This window comes from Felis catus, chromosome B3 (genome assembly GCF_018350175.1).
Source record: "Felis catus isolate Fca126 chromosome B3, F.catus_Fca126_mat1.0, whole genome shotgun sequence".
Classification (NCBI taxonomy): Eukaryota; Metazoa; Chordata; class Mammalia; order Carnivora; family Felidae; genus Felis; species Felis catus.
This window is the reverse complement of record NC_058373.1, coordinates 130,916,120-130,935,466: the sequence shown is the minus strand read 5'-3', so window position 1 is coordinate 130,935,466 and position 19,347 is coordinate 130,916,120. Positions and strand designations below refer to the sequence as shown.

Here is a 19,347-nt window from a genome sequence, read left to right as displayed (position 1 = left end):
CCCTCGTTCAGGCAAGGTGGGGCCACAGGACTGGTTCATGCCAGCGGACGGTGAATGAAAGTGATGTGTGTCCCTTCTGGGCTGAGGAAAGTAACAAGGAGTCAGCTGATGAGTTGCAGACACCAGGAGGTTCTGGGAAGCCGCGTGTTTGAGATGATAGCGTCTTCTTCAGCGCGGGTCTTTGCACAAGTCCACAACTGCAGCCTCACACTGACGACTCATGCTGACTGACCGGGGTTAGGGGGGAGGGTTAGCTGCTCTGCAACTGTTCCCTTAACTTGAACACAGCTCACTTTGCTCTTTATGTCACCAGCATAAAATAGGCAATCTGAAGGTGTCCTAGAAACCAGCGACTTGATTGTTCGTAAAGCCAGCCTTTGAGTTGACCAGTGGCAAAACATTCTGTTGGAGGCATTTGAACTTGACGTTTACTAATCCTTTACTCTGAAACTGCAGGAGTTAGGGTGGGTAACTCCTGCTGCTGTGCTAAACAGCCTCAAATCTCAGGGATTTAACTCCAAAGAGAGAGAGAGAAAGGGGGAATTTTCCCAGAAAGGAAAGCCAAGTTTAACCTAAAGCCATTAGTTATCATTTCTCCCAAATCTTTACAGATGATAAAAATTAATTTTAAAAACTCAAAATTATAAACTTATTAGATTAGTGCTCTTCTAAACTGCACAATAGAATGGCATCAGACCGCCCCTAGGGATCTTAGCCTGGCAGTTTGTTTCTGCTTAGAACTTTTTGGCCCAGGAGGTTTGCAGTTACTATTATCTTGGAAATCTGAAACACAGTTTTGCTGGTTTGTTCATTTGTTGATTTCTGCCTATCTCATAGCGGGCACTTTGGAGTCCTTTCTGTCAATGTGAAAAAAAAGGAGTGGAGAGGGCAGTAGGACTTCTGGAAGGTTTCTTACAGTTACACCTGAGATAACAAGCCCTGAAGAGACGCATACCAAATGTGGGCGTGGCTTTTGCTGATAACTACCAGGATAAGCAAACCCTCAAAGCAGATTTCCAAAAATCGGACTTGCAGTTTAGGCCTATTTTACCAATGGGAAGGGACCTCATGAAGGGGGTAAGGTTAACCACAGTCGTCATCAATTATTTTTGCTACCCATTTTATGCTTTTCCTTATGCGATCCCCTAATAATCGCCTCACGTGACTTCAACATTCTCCTGTAACTGACAAGAAAAGAAGTAAGAAGTTCACTCTTTTGCCGGGATCACATCACTAGCACGTAGCAAAGGTGGACTTTATCTCCGGTTCTTCCTCCAGGACCCATGCCCTTGACTGCCAATATTGATGAAAATAGCTTGCCTGGGCAAGAAAGGTATCGGGCAGTTAATTAGGCCTTGTGTCTTTCACCCCCTGGGCCATTTGCAGCTCCGTTCTTGGTGTTAAACCTAGGTTAAACCAAGACAGGCAGATCCCTAAGCTTCAAACATTCCCTCCACCCTGTTTCAAAAACGGCAGATACACAATGAATGCCGAACTCTGTCTTTAATATGGATAGCACGCAAATACAGAAAAAACTCTGTTACTACTTGGAAGAGTCGGTACAATGTTTCAGGTATCGTCGCTCCAGGTAGGGCCATGGAACCTTCAAAACTGAGCTCACAGGCTTTTGAAGAGCCTGCGGGTTTGGAAGGTGTTCACATTTCAGAGTTTGTTGTTGTTGTCAAAACCACGACCGTTGAAAAGGCAGAGCGTGAACAAAATAGTGTCGTTACTGTCGTTATTCCCTCACTACCACCCCTGAAGCATAAAAGAAGTCGTAGGAAAACTCCCCTTTTTAATCTTGTGTTTTGGAAATACTGATGATAACAATTAGACACTCGTCTAATAGTTGGTGCTGGGGAGGGTTAAATGACAAAACAAAAAATCAATGGAGAAAATTTAAGGTCTAATTGGCTTTATGAAATGATTCATGAAGCTGGCAGCATCCCATCGAGCAAATAGTAAGGAGCTGCATCGAGCTGGAGAAAAGGAAAGGGTTTTACAGGCCGAGAGGGAGTGAGAAAAAAATTACTAGCAGAGCATTCATTGTTTGAGACAAGGTCACCTTTCCAAGGGGAAGGGAGGGGGTGTATCAGTGAATTTCCTAGTGCTGATCAAGAACTGCCATTTGACTTAATCTTTCAGATGAAATTCCTTGGGGGTGCTGTGGTTGGGGAGGTGGTTGAAACCGAAGTTAGGTTAGGTATTAAGTCTTGGTTTGCTGGTGTGGGTCCTTAACGTTACATGAGTCCATTTAAGGCCCACGGTCTTCTTTTTAACAAAATTAATTTTATCATTTGCAAAGATTTGGGAGAAATGATAACTAATGGCTTTAGGTTAAACTTAGCCTTCCTTTCTGAGAAAATCCCCCCCTCCCTTTTTTTTGGGAGTTAAATCACTGAGATTTGAGGTTGTTTAGCACAGCAGTTAGAGTTACCCACCCTAACTCCTGCAGTTTCAGAGTAAAGAATTAGTAAATGTCAAATTCAAATGATTCCAACAAAATGTTTTGCCACTAGTCATTTCACAAATTGCAAGATGCTGCACGTGTTACTTCTTTTATATTCCAACATCTGACTGTTCTTTATTCCTTTTAAGGTAAAAACAATCTGCTCACCCCTGCGTATGGTCACATTTCACCCAGTTGTTAGCCTACATAAAAAATTAAGCATTATGGTATGGAAATAATACATTGTTCTTAAAAAGGTTGATTTTCATGGACTTATAACTTTCAATGCTTTTTTTTAAAATGTTTATTTTATTTTTGAGAGAGAGAGAGACAGAGACAGAGCATGAGCAGGGAAGGGGCAGAGAGAGAGGGAGACATAGAATCCGAAGCAGGATTCAGGGTCTGAGCTGTCAGCATATAGCCTGATGTGGGGCTCGAACCCACGAACTGGGATCATGACCTGAGCCGATGTGGGACACTTAACTGACTGAGCCCTCCCGGGCACCCCTAACTTTCAATACTTTTTAAAGGCTATCCTGGTAAACATAATCATCTAGTTTAAGAGCATGGGGAAAACCTCCTTTCATGATTAAGTAACCCTTGGGACCTTGTGATGTAGGTTAAACCAGGAACACAATGAAATTTTTTGAAGGACTAAATGGGAGTAGATAGAAAAAATGTCCTATTCTGTGAAAAATATATAATCGGTCCAAATTTGTCATATATAGGGAGAATCATCTGACCTTAGAGCCTTTAGAGACAGTTGATAATTCATGGAGAATCCTTGAAAAATAATATAATGTGTAAAGAAGGAAGAAAAAAGCACAACGAATCTCCTAGACAAGGTGTCTGTGTTCTTACTGTTCTGTAAGGGGCAATTAGAGAACTGAAATGAGACACAGTTTGGTAGGTCTCACTTTGGAGCGTTCAAGTCTAGGATCATAAGGACATAGACTAGAGCTATTCTAACTATGACCATCTTTCTACTTGCTCAGTTTCCTTCTTAAACTAAATTCCTTCCTGGGTTGCAGCACACGAAGCAGCCCATTTTCAGTGTAGGATTTCTAGTATACAGATCCAAGTGACCTTCCAGCCAGACTCCTCCCAGGCTACTCTCATCGATGAGTAGTAACTCAGAGATTGGACTCATTATTTCCCTTCTGAAATTCCTACCGACATGAATTTCTTGCTACGAGGCTACGGGTAAAAAATGATAAGGACTCAGTATGGACCACTAGTGACAAGAGACCTCCTGCAGGCTAGCTTGAGCCAAGCAGAGAATTTATGGTTTCAAGTTCCCAGGAAGCTCAAAATGTGGGATTGGCTTCCAGTAAAGCTGGACCCGTGAGGTCACTGGTTTCCTCAGCACAGCCTCTCTACTCTTCTTTGCTCTGGGAGGGTGGGTTGGGAGGCTTTCTCCATGATGTAGCCACGTAGCCTGTGTAAATGTTAGGCTTAATGGCCTTTGGGATCCAGAAGAAGAGAGGGCTTCTTTACTGATTATTCAAACAATAGACTTAGGAATCGCCTCATGGGCTAGGCGTGCTTCAAACTTCCACTCATGATGCCCGGGAGGTGATGTCATCCTTAGCTGACCCACTGGGTCACTGAGGAGACATGGCATCCCTAAAAGAAGAGAGATTGTGTTACCAGCAAGGGAAAAGGCAACAGTACATCCCACAGATATACAAGTTCCCAAGCGCTTACAGGAGTCAGGATCTGTGATAGACTCTGTATGCATGTTATTTATGGTTCAAGTGCTTCAGAATCTCACAGGCGGTGGATATCAGCCCTGTGGCAACTATTATGCCTACTTTACGGTTTTTAGGAGCCTGAAGTAAGTGGGATGAAGGATGATGTCCCAGTTACTTGTAAGTAGCAGAATTGGAATTTGACTTCACACCTCTTTGTCTCCAAGCCCAGACTGGAAACATTGCTCTATACAAAGTAGCTTAATCTTGGAGGTGCAAAGTGTATCTGGAATGGGTTTCCTTTGTTTATTTGTTGTTTATTTGTATTTCGCTTTCTTCTGTATGAAAAATACTTCCAAAGATTTTTCGTCTCCTTCCTGCTAGTTGTTTCTCTCCATCTTTCCGAAAATAATTTTCCAAGAGAACTAGAGAGGAAACGTGTAACTTGCATTTAATTCTTATGAGATTTCTTTTCCTCTTGCTCAGTTTGATTTCTGGGGTCATGCGGTATCAGTCATTTGTATTTTATTTTCAAGAGGGGGAACCAAGTTTGCAAGTCCAAGTTCGTATTAGTCTGAGGACCTGGAAAAGGGCTTGTCCCAGACTGTTGGTGAATTTCTTCTACCAAGATTTTCCTCACTTTGATACGAAGAATATATGTAAATTCAACTCCACGGGACTCTGCAATTAAGTGGTTGTCTTAACACCTGCACAGTACCGCATAGCCCGTAACTGAAAACTAGTTATACGAAATATGGAGGGAAAAAAAAAATTAAAGTTCATCGAGCAGAATTCCTCAGGACATGAAATTATAATGATAAATAAATGGAATTAAAACATTAAAATGTATTTTCCCCCTGAGAACGGAGACCCAATACATGAGAGTTTCATGTATCAGTAGGTTTTGTTAGAAAATTTGAACTGCTGGAATGACATTCAGCTTTTTCTCCCCCCAAATATAAAATGAAAACTGATATATTGAAATTTCTCTATTACTCTAGCCACTGACCTGTCAAAAATATTATAGGTTGATTTACCTTGGAAATTGGCATTAATAGGAAAATGACATGAAACTTGCTGCCCAAATGCTACTATTTCCAGAATTGTGAAAGTGGCATAGTGTTTATTTCAATTTCTCATTTAGAGTGGCATGGGAGAGTGGACTAAAATCGAAGGCAGCCTCTGACTCTCAAATGGAAATGCGTTCACGCTGAGTGGTTCTGGGAGAGATGTGTGAATACCAGAGTGCCCATTTCGAGCCTAAATTATTTCCGTTTCTTAATTCTGGCTTGTGCTTCAGGTCTGATTGGAGATATATGCTTAATAAGGGAATACTTAGGTGATCTTCAGACCTTCTCAAATAACCATCACAATAAAACTCACAGTTGCACAATGTGTGCATCTTCTAATTTCCCAGACCTTAAGCATCCTTGTACTCAATGAACAAAGGCCAGTGGAAAGCTCAAAAGCAATAACATTTTTTTTTTTTGTAGCATTTTGGCAAATGAAAGAACAAAGAAGGAGAAGAAGAAGAAGAAAGAAAGAAAGAGAGAGAGAGAGAGAGGAAGAGAGAGAAAGAAAGAAAGAAAGAAAGAAAGAAAGAAAGAAAGAAAGAAAGAAAGGGAAAGGAGGAAAGAAGGAAGATCAAAAGAAAAGAATAGGAAAAAACGAGGTCAATTTCCATTTTACAGATAAAGAGTACTTTCCATTTCATGAAGGACTCTGGTGTATTTTATTTATCCCATTTTTCACATTAATTCTCCCAATATCCTCATGACGTAGATGATACCATTAATATCTGTAACAGGTTCTTTTCTCGCAACTAAAAAAAGAATATGATGTACATTGGTTTTTCAATGAGCTTTAATCGGTAGTGGTCATAAGCCAATATTGAAGGAAACGAAACAGATCTTCAGAAGAAATAAGATTCATATCAGTTTGTGCAGTGGAGAAAAGACAGAGACAGGTCTTGAATAAAGGTCTTCTGATTCCTTGTGTCCTGGGGGATAAGAAGCTATTTCTGTGTTCCATGTGAATCATGCCTCACAGTGTTTGAAATGTTTTTACAGACATTGTCCTGATTGATACTAACATCAGCTTGGTGATTTTCACATCTTAAGCTGTTGTGGAAATAGTGCACTCCAGTCCTCAATTCTAAACTTCCGTGCAACCTTCAGTCTACACCACATGGGTTATATATCATTAACCTAGACGTACTCAAATTTGTCCTTGTCCCCCCCCCCCTTGGCTCCTCTAGCTTGTCCCTTTTAGTAGGCTCCATGCTTGCAGACATTCATGAGTCTATCTTAGTCCTTTGCATTCTCCCATGGTAAAGAGGAGAGGGTTAGCAACATAATTAGTACAAAAATATATATGCTTTAGTCCACCTGCCAACAATACATGTTATCTTACTGAAATCAAGCCACTATATCTCAGGACATAAGTTCTGACATATCTTCAAAGGAAGAAAAATTGAAGAGGTTTACCCACTATTATTCCAAATGTACTAGTAAGGGTTGTAGCACCATGTTCTAATTATTTCAAATCTCATAACTGAAAATGCCTCCTAAAGGGTAGTCCAGGCCAATGAAAATGCAACAGAAATGTCTAGCAGAAATAAAGATTGTCCTAAACATGCAAACAATGCATTTCCAGCCCTATTTAATTGGAATATAAGTTCTATTAGCATATGCAGTGAAAGGCTTGATTTTATCGTCTCTTCGTATGACACTGCTCCACCTCTAGTTAGAGCATATACCTATCTAAGTTTTTAAATAGCATCTTAAAAAAAATAAAAAATTCGCAGCACCTGGGTGGCTCAGTTGGTTAAGCAGCTGACTCTTGATTTTGGTTCAGGTCATGATCTTGCAGTTTGTGAGTTTGAGCCCTACATGGGGCTATCAGTGCAGAGCCTGCTTGGGATTCTCTCTCTCCCTCCCTCTTTCTGCCTCTCCCCTGCTCTCTCTAAAAATAAATAAATAAACTTAAAAAAAAATAAAAAAATAAATAATTAGAAAAATAGCATCTTATATGAATTTTTTAAATCTACTCTTCATACCTCAGCACAAGCACAGGCCACTGTTGAGGCATTAATGTAGACTCTATTTATCAGACAGGCTCACTCAAGCTGCACCCCTGTTTGAAGTTTCCCTTCTGTGCCTCCTCTCTTGAATTTGGGGTTCTTTCTCATCACATTAAGGGCATGTTCTTGGAGGGCAACACTCTCTCATTTCTTACTTCAACTTCTATCTTGTTTCTTTCTTTCTAAACGTCACCTTCAGTCATGCCTCTGCCAATAACAACCAGACAATATTCTTTAAGATTCCCCTCTGCCCGCAGCTATCTCGTGGGCACAAAAAGGAGCAAACGGTTTAAGACCTTTATGAACAACGAATTTCAAAGAATAAATTATAAGATACTCTGAGATAGATTCAACTCTGGGCTGGTCAAAGACTCTCCGAGGCAAAGCTGGCTGATATACATGCATGTAAGTAGCTGCGTGTATCTGTGTAGTGTGTGCATGTGTGTGTGTGTGCATATATATATACATATATATATATATATATGCACGTATATGTGTATTGAAATTTTCAGGATCAACACCAATAAAACAAAGACATAGCCTGGCCTTCCATGATGTAACAAAATTGGTATTAGATGAATCAATGTGTGAATAAAGAAAGCAAAAGCACTGGGCGATAGCGAGAAGGACACAGATGACCACTTTATCTGACTGGGGAATCAAAGAAACCCCAAAAATCAATATATAAAATCACACATGGCCTCCTTGTTGGCATAATTTTTTCAGCATACAAAGGATACTATAAACAAATATCGATAGGAAGCTTGGACAATTATTTGGCCTAAAAATGATTCTGAAAGGAATAAATGAGCACATTTTTACAAGACGGGCCATGACAGCAGGCAGGAATGGGATGTAGAATACGGAGGACCATGATCATCCCAGTTAAAAGGTGGTGGGTTCTGTTCTTAAAATAAAATAAGGAACGATGCATATTAACCTCCTTCTATCGTTTTAAGGTAGTCTGCAGATGAAGAAAACAAAGGATCAGAGATGCCTGCTAGTCTTCCTGAGTAGGAGACCCCCAAACCTCCATTCACTCCATCAGGTGGTCCTTCCTGTGCATCCATCATGATCTCAATTGTACCAGTGGTATCTCATTTGTAATAAATGTAACCATGCTCTCGCAAACATTTCATTGCTTTTAGAAAGTTTTGTCTCAAAGAACTCTTTCAGTTATTTTTGTGGATAGAAGTATAGGCAGAATAGACCCCCGCTGATATTTTCTGTCAACCTTCTGGTTCCCTCGGTGAACAAATCGGTTAAACAAGCTGGCTGACAGAATGGAGCCCCCACCAGGCTCATTCCTATCCGTAAGTGTGAGTGGCACAGATGCACCTATTGATTTATTTTTAACAGTTCAGATTTGGGAGCAGGAGCCTGAATCGTCAGAGTGGTCTCCCCTCTATGCCTTGTCATCTCACCATTGACCCATTCCTTAAAACCCACACCTAGGGCAAAACCCAGTCTTTCTGATCCTTCTAGGAAACGTGGCCACAAGGTGACAAAAGCCTCTTGCCTTAGAGATGACAAAGTCAAGGTTTTATACAGTTAGAAGGCCATGATTGGGGGCGAACAACAGTAACCCGATTCATTTGAAGGTGGGAACAAGATACGCAGCAACTCTCTGGGAGAGCCACGCTTGGTACCTCGGACTCTCCTGGGGAGCCTGGAAAATGCAGATTTCCACGTGTTTAACTCCTAGAGAGTTTGAATTAGTGGGTCTGGGGTGATGTCTTTGGAATCGATTTTGAAAACACACGAAATGAAACAAAAAACACTCTCTAGGTGATTCTGCAAGTTCCCGTGTGGGGAACCGTATTCCCCACACAAGCAACATAGCTGATTAGTTTAAAAACTGTGACCAGACCCAGCACTTTCCCACGGGGCCCTTAAGTTGGGGTCCTCCAGTAGGAAACAGGGCTCTGGACTCTGTTCCACGAGAGGCAGCTCAAGAAGCAAGAAACAGGCCTGCATTAGGGTTAGAGGCCTAGATACAGAGAGCTAGGAGCCACCTGTGGGCTGCATGGCTTTGCGCGCTCAAAAGCCTGTACTCCCACTTCTTCATCCGTAACAGGCTGCGGGCAATAATAGTACCTGGATCCCATTATAGTTATGAGGTTTAATTCTTTATAAAATATAACACTACTCAGCATACTGCAAGTACTACAGGAATATCTGTTAAATGAAAAGATGCCAGATCGCTTAAGCCTCAACTGTCGTGACACAAGTTAGCTTTCTGTGCATTTCACTTAAAAACGTTTTCGCTGTACCTGACACCAAGGATGTAGAGTTAGTAGCTAAGGTCTTCAGTTGTTCTCAAAAGGAAGAGGAATGTTCTCTCTACCTCTCTCTATGGATCTGGGTCCAGACAGGTTTGTGACCTGGCGTTTCTCATCTTTGTGAAACAGACGGAACACAAAAGTACAACAAATACTCCCCTCATCCCATCACGTTGCGTCAGTCAAACCAAGGCTGCACTGGCACCTGGATGTCCCCACTCACCGGTTGGAGACTTTCTGCTGTCTCATTAATGCCCGCTTCGTGATACACTGGGAGTCTGAATCAACCAGATGCAACCACATCAAAAGTTTGGAACCCAGGAGGTCTTTAACACCCTTGTCCCAATTTAATAAGACGCGGAGGCTCAGAGAGGATTTGGCTGCATTTTTTAAGAGCCCCAAATGTCTTCTCATTGATTCCCCATCGGTGACACACATAAAGAGTCCCAAACGTGAGCTGGTAGGCTGAGCTCACCCCGCGGGGAGACAGCTGTGTGCATCTCGCGTAGCACTTCGCTGCTCTGTGAGGGTTGTTCAAGTGCAATCCGCTCCTCCAGACTCAATGAGAAGAAATTAAAACTCAAAAATAAAATCAATACTTATCTCTTTGTGCCTACTCAGTGACTGTAGACTCTGGCTTTCATGGGTAATAGATTCAGGCACCACTGATACAGAATGCTGAAATTTATGGACTTCTCCATAGTCATTAATTAATAGTGTGCACACACAGAAAAATAACCAGGCGGAACACTTAGAAATGAAATTATTGCCGAAGCACTGACTACCTAGTTTTTAGGTGGTCAGTCAGGTGAATAAAATGAATAATTGAATATGCTTTACAAGCGGGCAGTAAGGACAAGCAACCCAACAGATTTTTAATTCTGTCTGAAGAACACACATCTCATAGGGGGATCTGGATTGATTTTCTTCTTCCTTACTTGCCAAGGCCATTTTGTAGTTGTGTTTTCTCTGCAAGGGTTTAGAAGAACCCCCACATCATTGAGCGCAATCTCATGTAAGATGTTTTCGGGAGTCCTTTGCAGCCAAGTAGCCGAAGACTTCATTTTAGTCTGGAAACCTGCACAAAGAACAAAAAGAACAAAAGAATGCGGGTTTAACCGTGATGGACATGATAATGTATCTTGGCCCTCCTGTGTGTTGCAACATAATTTCCGTGGAGAAATTTTCTTAGAAAATGCATGTCTTGTTTGGAATATCTGTCATTGGTCGGACCCTTGTTGATTTCTGAGTATAATTCTTGAGAGTATTTTCCTCCATGTCTGAAAATCTGGGGAAAAAATGGATTCTGGCCAGATGAATGGGAGCTGAAATTATATCGCCGTCTGACATCACATTTATCTTTGGTTTTCTTTTGTCTTTTTCTTTCTTCCATTGGCAAACTTTTCCTGTAAAGATCCAGATAATAGGTATTTTAGTCTTTTCCGACTACCCAGTCTGTTTCCACTACTGAACCCTGCCACTTGGTTTGACAGCAGCCATAGATGAGACATAAACAAATGGGCGTGGCTGTGTTCCAGTAGACTTCATTTACAAAAACACATCGAGGGTGGGATTCGGCCCCTGGGCTATAGTCTGCTGACCCCAGGCACCGCAGCCTTAGCCAGGCACCAGCAAAGGCTTGGAATGGTCGGTACCCCTGGGCAGAGCAGAAGTGAAGTCTTGGTGAGGAAGATGAAGGCACTAGCAGACTTTTCTTTTTTTTTCCTTCGCAGTCTTGCTTTTCTCCAACTGTGGGGAGTTCAGCTTCAGTCCCGTAGGTCTTGTGGTGCCCAGGGGGAGGCACTGGAGAGTCATTTTCCATGCCTTTCGTTTGAACTGGGGACTGTTTTCCCTGTTGAAGGTCTGTAGAGGAACTGCCAGTGGAGAGAATGGAAACCAAAGCTCCCTCTTCCCCAGGGTTTTGATGGTGTTCTCTTTTACTTCCCTTAAAGGTCACAATCATTAGCCTCAAGGCCTTATACTTGGGCCGAAAGAGATTTAGCTGGCTAACTGATTTTTGTCACAACTCAAAGGATAGGTAAGGAGGAGGGGGAGAAGGACCGATATTCCACAGGCAGGACACGAACAGAAGGAAATATTTTCTTCAGATGACGATCCAAGGATGTGGTGAACCCAGATGTGAGGGTAGTTGGGAAAGCGTGCCAGAGGCCTCTGCTGAATGCATTTGGATTGCACAGGTTTGCCAGACCCCAAAGCTAATTAGGACCAGGCAGAAAGAAGCCCAGCATTCCACAGCCTGGCTAGTCCTTAAGGTAATGTTTCTTTGAAGTCTGAGAATATCCCATTGTTTATTCAAGTTTCAGCTCTCAGCTTTTTCCAAAGAGATTTGAAGGAGCTTAAACATTAATCAAAATACAAACCAAGACTATTAGTAATGAATTAAAGTCAAGCTTATCCAGATAAATAAACTAGAATAAATGTTGCCAGAGGTGGAAGATAATAAGCTGATTGTTTCATTGCGTATTACATTTGGCACAAGGGGAAGACAGTATTACCTGGGATGTCTCTAGAGGAGGACAGAACCCAGCAACACATCTCTTGGAACACACTTGACTACCTTCTCCCTGGGGATTATTTGTATTTCAGGGAGGAATTGATTTAAATAATCGTCACTTTCAGGGGCTGGTGATGATGGGAAAACCAGACATGACTCCTGATGGTGATTATGGAAAGGGAGGGGCAATCTTAATTCACTTGCAATGACGCTATTTGGGACAGATGGATATGTGCCTCCTGGAAAAGGGCACCTCCTTTTTCATCCAGAAGCAGCAAGTACAGCAAAGTATCTTCTCTCCTGGGGGCTGTCTCCCTCAGTCAGTGACTGCCCAAACAGCCACATACTGATCTCACCTCCGCTCTTCCTCTCCTCCACTTTGACTGTGTATTTATTGTATGTGAGGCATTTAGCCTTTTCCACCCCAATGCAGGGAAAGATAAGCAGATCCTGGAGCAGTGTTATTTAAGACAGAAGAAAAATGGTGCCACGATATGTGTGTGTGTGTGTGTGTGTGTGTGTGTGTGATATTGAATATATACAGATATTCTAAACTCCAGGGCTAGGTTTGGGTAATTCTTCCCCTCACTTTTTCCTGTGTTGTAGACTTCAGTGGAGATTTGATGGGCCTCTGGCGAATATATTCAAGAATACTATATGAGTTAGGAGAGAGACAACTAACTCATTGATCCGGGCCGGATCACAAGAGTGAACCATGTTTTCAGATGGTTATATATGACAGCTCTGACTTGTTTATCACCAAACCAGAAACAGGAGAACAGTCACGAGACACAAATGAGGGAATGAGCTCTGAAATGTCTCAGGAGACCGTAGAACATGTTAGCGATGTGGTCTGCTGTGTGGCCACTCCCCACCAAACTCTCCAACGGGATGGGTTAACATAGCAAAATTTAGTTTTGACTTCGGCATCTCTGAACCAGTCAGCTGGGGTTTGGCTGATCTGGTCTTAGTTCCACTGAGCGTGGACTCCAGGCTGCAGATTAAGGTCAGTTTCTCCTGTGTTTCAGTAACTAATTGGTGACACGGGGAGTTGATCCCTCGGCAAAAGCAGAAAAGGGCAAGGAAATAAACCCAATCTGGCACATACATTTCAAACCTCTCTCCATTTTAGTGTTACTGACAGCTCATTATCTGAAACAGTTCACATGGCCAATCCAAAGTCAGGAGCCAAGGAAAGCACATTCTGCCACGGTAAAGATATGCGCGAACTACAAAAGGATGGATAAACGAGTAGGTGAAAGCCTGGGACCAGTAATGCAGTCTGTCACACAGACATACCTGCATTGGTGGGTCTGCAGGCGAGGAGCATGAGCCAACTCCCTGGTCAGAAAAGCTCCAAACCAGAGACCCGTAGTTTTCTATAAAGTTTTAGGCCAGTGAATGGAGGGGGGTAAGGAATTAGGTCACCACTTAAAGGTCTACTCTATTGTCGTATAAAAATAGTCTTATTATAGTACATTTACACCCTTCCACTTTCTATTTTTAATTGAGTCCTCGGGGCTACCTGAAATTTCAGGATATCAGTGCGCGCTGAAGTCTTCCACATGTATGTGTTTATTTAAACTCCTTTCTCTCTAGCATGTTTTGCTTCACAAAGCTAGGGACCAAGAACTTGTTTCTTTCTACTAATGAAGTAAATATGTGTCTTTATATAGATATTTCTTTGCTCTGTCGATATCTTATTTACTTCTTTGCTTGGACTTTCAGGCTGCTTATGGATAAATCTGACACTAATTCCTATAGCCTTTCTCAGCCATGACCGTCTTAATAAAATTCCTCTTTTCTCTTTTTACTTTGTGCCTTTTATATTTCACCAGATGGTGTTTAGTTTTGCTATGATAACTTTCATGTAGGCAGTCTTGATCTGTTTTTGAAAATGAATGAGGAGAGAAGGAAGAAAAGAAGGGAAGGGGGGATGTATGAAAGGAAGGAGAAGAAAGAAAGAAAGAAAGAAAGAAAGAAAGAAAGAAAGAAACAAAGAAAGAGGAGAAGGAAGGACAGAAGGAAGGAGGAAAAGAAAACAGGAAGGAAAGAAGAAAAGAGAAAAAAGGACTGAAATATAATTTCCTGTTCCTATGCAAGATAACATTGTGATGGGGCATATTTTTTTTTGGTTCTAAATATTATTGAGTACTGACAGCAAGCAAGAATAACTCAGTTCCTGGGAGATATTTGCTCTTGGAAGATAATACTACCAACCAACTAAAACACTTTCCTTATCAAGACTAATACTTTACTTATCAAAACTTGTTTCAAAAACTCACAATCCTGTGTCCACCAATCCAAAACTATTGTCATAAATTCTGTTTTGCCTTAAAATCATCCAGTCTGGTCTTTCATAAAATCTTCTCATACTTTCCCCCCTTGACCTTATCGAGTTGGTGTTTTTCCTTATTGCAACAAACCTATTAACTTACTTTTGATTAATCAACAGCTTTGAGGTATTTAAGTAAGTCATTTCTTAACAGAAAAAAATATATTTTTGTTTGTAAAACCAGCCATTATGTTGGATATTTATATACCATGTAAGCAACAGCACACGCTCCAGCACAACTTGAAATTCGACCAGTCTCAAGTTTATCAAATACATCAGACATGCCTGGTTTTTTATAAGAACAGAAAAATAAATTTACCTACCGCGAAAAGAAATTAATTAAAATATGTGGTCATTAAGAAAGATTATTATTTTACATTTCTATAATCAGCTAGTAAGTCTGAAATATTTTGACCTAAAAAATGACGATTGATATATCTTAAGGAAGGGTTCCTTCTTTAACGCTTTTAGTCAAGGAGAAAGGAACCAGCTATACACATATGTGATTGACTTCCTTCTTCCCTTCAAGGGAGCCATCCATAAGCCATACTCTTGTCTAACACCTATTTAGACCCATTTGTCTCCCTACATTGAATTCAATAATAGAGCCTTCAGCAAGCTGTATGACTATTTACTTGAACTTCTGACCCTCTTTGGACTAGCAAGGTTACCAATGTATTGATATCTGCATACCGTCACTGTGTTTGGGCAGAGGGTGGCTTTAGGTAAGACTATAACCAGGTGATCTGGTTAGCCCATGACTAGAATATCCAAAGTCTCTCCCCTTCCTTTTCAACTTTTCAGAGGCATGGCACAGTTGATTCTAACCTTGGTTTTCGGTTTAAAAATGACCCTACATTGCTATTTCCTAAATTAATATTCCACATTTATCATTCCAACACGATGTGCTGTGAGAGATCCTTCCTGCATATGCTCATTATTAATGATGGTTTTGTGTTGGAAGATGGAAGTTTCCATCTTCCCATCCATCTAATGTCCACCTGTCAAGGATCTATCATGGCTTCCAAATGTTTAACCCCATTGTGGTGTTTGAAACCAACTGACAATTTGGGTTAATGGTCCCTAAGAAAATTAGGGTGCTCCGATTTTAAAATGGTGAAAGAATTAAAGACTGGAGGCTGAAATATATAATAATTTTTGTCACTAAAGTGTTAAAAAGAAAGCAGACACAGGCCATATTTACTGAGGATAATGTTTGAATACTGAAAGTCTCTTTCAAAATTAATGATTAGTGGGGAGTGGGTGAAGAGGGGGCAGGAGATAAGGCTTCCAGTTATAGAATGAATAAGTCACAGTGATGAAAGGCACGGCATGAAGAATATAGCCAAAGATATTGTAATAGTGTTGTATGCTGACAGATGGTAGCTACCCTTGTGGTGAGCACAGCATAATGTAGAAACTTGTTGAATCACTAAGTGGTACACGTGAAGCTAATGTAACATTGTGTGTCAACTGAAAAAAAAAATCAGTGGGGGTGGAGAGAAAGGTTTCCCACTTGATCTTAGGAGAAAAACAACACAGACCCTTCTTTTACAACGAAGGCCAATTATTTAATAAGCAAACATTTATGAGGAGGTCTATGCGCCTAGTACTGAGACGGTTATCAGAATGTTTCATTCCCTCGATGTTCCTACCATTTTTCCAGTAGAAAAACACCTCAGAAGTAACTTGATAGAGAATTGTGGATTGGAATGATTTCATAGTTAAGACGTGAGTTCCCCGTCTACCCTCCAACTAAATACAAAGAACAGAGATGAGCCTAATTTGTCCTATTTTTTCCCCTTGATGGTTCCTATCACAAACGCTTACTTGGCAGTCACTGTGAAGCATAAAATTTGATATGTTCTGGGATGAGTGGGTGGAGTTATACAAATATGAACAATTCATAGTCTTTGCCCTCAAAGTGTGTATCAGTTAATAGAGGGGAATAAACATTGATCTTCAAAATATTGAATAGTCAGCTGTAAAAAATTTCCACTAATTTTTACCAGTCTAGCGTGCAGAATTTGGCAGGGTTCCAAGGGGTTTCATCCAAATGGAATAGGAAAGCTGGGAAGTCAAGGGAAAGAAAGACCAAGGATGGGAACACTTTATGGATCATTCAAGAAGTAGGTGTTCATAGGTGCGTTTATTATGTCATTTTACATGTTGTCACTCACCAGAACATCCAGATATTTTATTGGTGAGTATATTTGTGTATTGTGGTTACCAGTGCCTTCGCTCTTCTTCCATTCGTTCCCTGTATCCATCGGTGTCTGGTGCATAGAATATTCTGCCTTCAGTAGACAGTGCTCTTTTTCACATCCACAATATTGACAGTGAGGAAGTTAGATGCTCTGTGAAGCCAAAAGGGGAGGGCAGGACCACCAGAGAAGCAGAATGGGAGTGTCATCAAGGAGTGACCAAGTCAGCGGTATGGGAGGGTCATCACAGAGGGACCTGTGACCCTAGAACCGGTTCTTCCTTATAACGATGCTCTTTCCTCTGTATCATCTCCATCAGTCCCCCAACAGATTTCTATATCAAAGTCTGCACAAACAATACAACTTGAAATGTGCGATAACGTGCTTTCCTTTTGCCTGCTATGATGTGTTATGTGTGTTCAGTTTTCTGGAATGAATTTAAGTTGAAGCTTTTGTTAGCTGTTTTATAGAAATCTTTAGTGGACCTTATAGCTGTTATTTCTGTGTAGCAAACAGATGAACACGCAGAAGAGAGGAGAGCTCACAAGAAGTCATTTCAAGAGGAGCGGAATGAAGTAGGAAGCTGGTTCATTCAGCAACATCATTTAACTTGCTTGTATTTAGTAAAAGTGTGTGTGTGTGTGTGTGTGTGTGTGTGTGTGTGTGAAAGCATGAATACCCTTGACCGTGAGAAGCGGGGGTTGTCAGTGTATATTGCAGTTACGATACTGGGGCATATTTGCTGTGTTAGTTTGCTATTGCTGCTGTAACAAAGCAGCAGAGTTACTAGGAGATAATCTTTGCTTGCCTCTTCCAGCTTTGAGCATTTGCTGGCAAGCCTTAGTATTTCTTGGCTTGGACATGCATCATTCCAGCCACATGGCCATCTTCTCCCTGTGTGTCTTCACATCGCCTTCCCACTGTGTGACTGTCTCTCTGTCCCAACTTGCCTTTTTATAACAACAGCAATCAGATTGGATTAGGGTCCACTCTAATAATCTCATTTCCACTCGATTACTTTCCTAAAAACCATTATTCCAAATAAAGCTGCATTCTGAGACCCTGGCGGTTAGGACTTCAGCATATCTTCCTTGAGGGACACAACTCACCCCCATAACACTTGCACATTGCCCCTTTAAAAGGAAGTCTAGTCCAAAGATTAACTCCCAGTTTTGCTGGTTTTACTGTTCATGGTCATTTCTTTAAAGCCAAGTAGTCTCTATTTTCAAATTATTTCCTTTTTATTTCTCAGTTGGCTGGCTATAACAAGTCATATTTTGAGAAAGATACTGTGCGGTGGGATTATAGCCAAATTCTTTTCTTGTTTGAATTTATATAATTTTTCCACGAAAAAGATTATTTTGAGGAATAAGTTAAGACATCAGTAGAATATCCACCAAAATCATAGGAGAAGAATTTTTTCCTTCCAAATAGAAAGGAGCCCTAGAGAACCAGCACAGAATTTTCTTTCAAATGATGAAAGGACTGATAGTCCATCAGATGAAGTGACCAGACTAAGGTCACATACTTAGAGTCAGAGACAGAAAGAAAACCGAAATGATCAACGTAGATGAAGTGAATGACTGCTTGCAGCATGAGTCAGGCTCATTTTTAGAGTCTTGTTTGAATACAACTCTCAAAAGTGCTGAGTTTACAAGTCAAGCCCTCCTCCATCCCACCCTCATTGATCAAAGACTTTTCCCTACCACTGTCCTTACAAATATAAACTCCTTTCCACATAAAAACAAAAAGAAAAACAACTCAGTCTCCTTTCCAGGTTCATGAAATAAAAGGATCAAAACACAGTTTGAGAATATGGCTGCTTTAATGTAAATAATATTTCTTGTAGATTTTTGCCTTGGGCTTCCATTGAAACTGGGAGCACTGAATGAACTCATGTGAATTATATTCAGGTGGGGCATGTGAAGATATCAGAACCAGAGTGGAAATGTGCATTTGGGTTGGCCTCACGCTGCTTGTGTGCTTTTTAGAAATGCCGCTGAACATCAGTTTCTTCCCAGGTAAAATCAAAGGCAAAAAAAAATCACCATCCTTCATTCTTGGGGTTTTGACAACTTGACATCCAATAAGCATCCCATAAGTGTTTATGTGTTCATTCAAGTTTCTGGAAATACTCCAAGAAATAATTATTTTATCTTGATGCTTCTCTATGTAGATAGCATACAGACAGAGCTATTGTAAATTTCAGCTCTTGGGGTTCTTACCTGTGCAACCTTAGCCATGAGGCCTCCTTTGTCAAAAAAAAGAAAAAAAGGAATGATAATAACCCATACCTTGCCAGGATATTGGGAGGGTTATGTGCAATAATCCCTGTAAAGTGCTTCCTGTAGAATCCTAGCATTCATCAAGTGTTTCGCTTGTGATAATTACTAACGTCTTTGTTTTTCTTATTTACTAACAACACTACATTTAGGGCTTGCTTATTTTTTTAATTTTTATTTAAGACCTTATTTTTCAAAGCTGTAATGAATGATTCCAGTCACTTTCTCTTAGAAATAATTTCTCGTGGAATTATTGGCAAAAGTCTAAAAGTGGTTTCTCAGGAAGTTTTATGATCAGAGCCCCAAATCCCTACTGATTAGTTTGAGAAAATCTTAATACATGATTAAAAATTACCTTGCTTCCACTGTCCACCCTACTTAACTTATGTTATAAGGTGTGACTGGAGCCACTAAGCAATGGAAGAAGGTTCTATTTCCTATATATTATTATTCTTGGCATGAGGTATACTTTTTTGGATTTCTATACTCAAAATCCTCCTAGCCTCT

At 40.8% G+C, this 19,347-nt stretch overlaps 1 long non-coding RNA gene across 1 annotated transcript; it reads left to right on the top strand.

The window, feature by feature from the left end:
* The first annotated feature begins 744 nt into the window (after positions 1 to 744).
* Positions 745 to 9,919, top strand: LOC123386170. Its single transcript, XR_006599888.1, has 3 exons — positions 745 to 1,333; positions 7,480 to 7,627; positions 8,182 to 9,919. It is a non-coding gene; the product is annotated as an uncharacterized LOC123386170 (long non-coding RNA).
* The last annotated feature ends 9,428 nt before the right edge of the window (positions 9,920 to 19,347 follow it).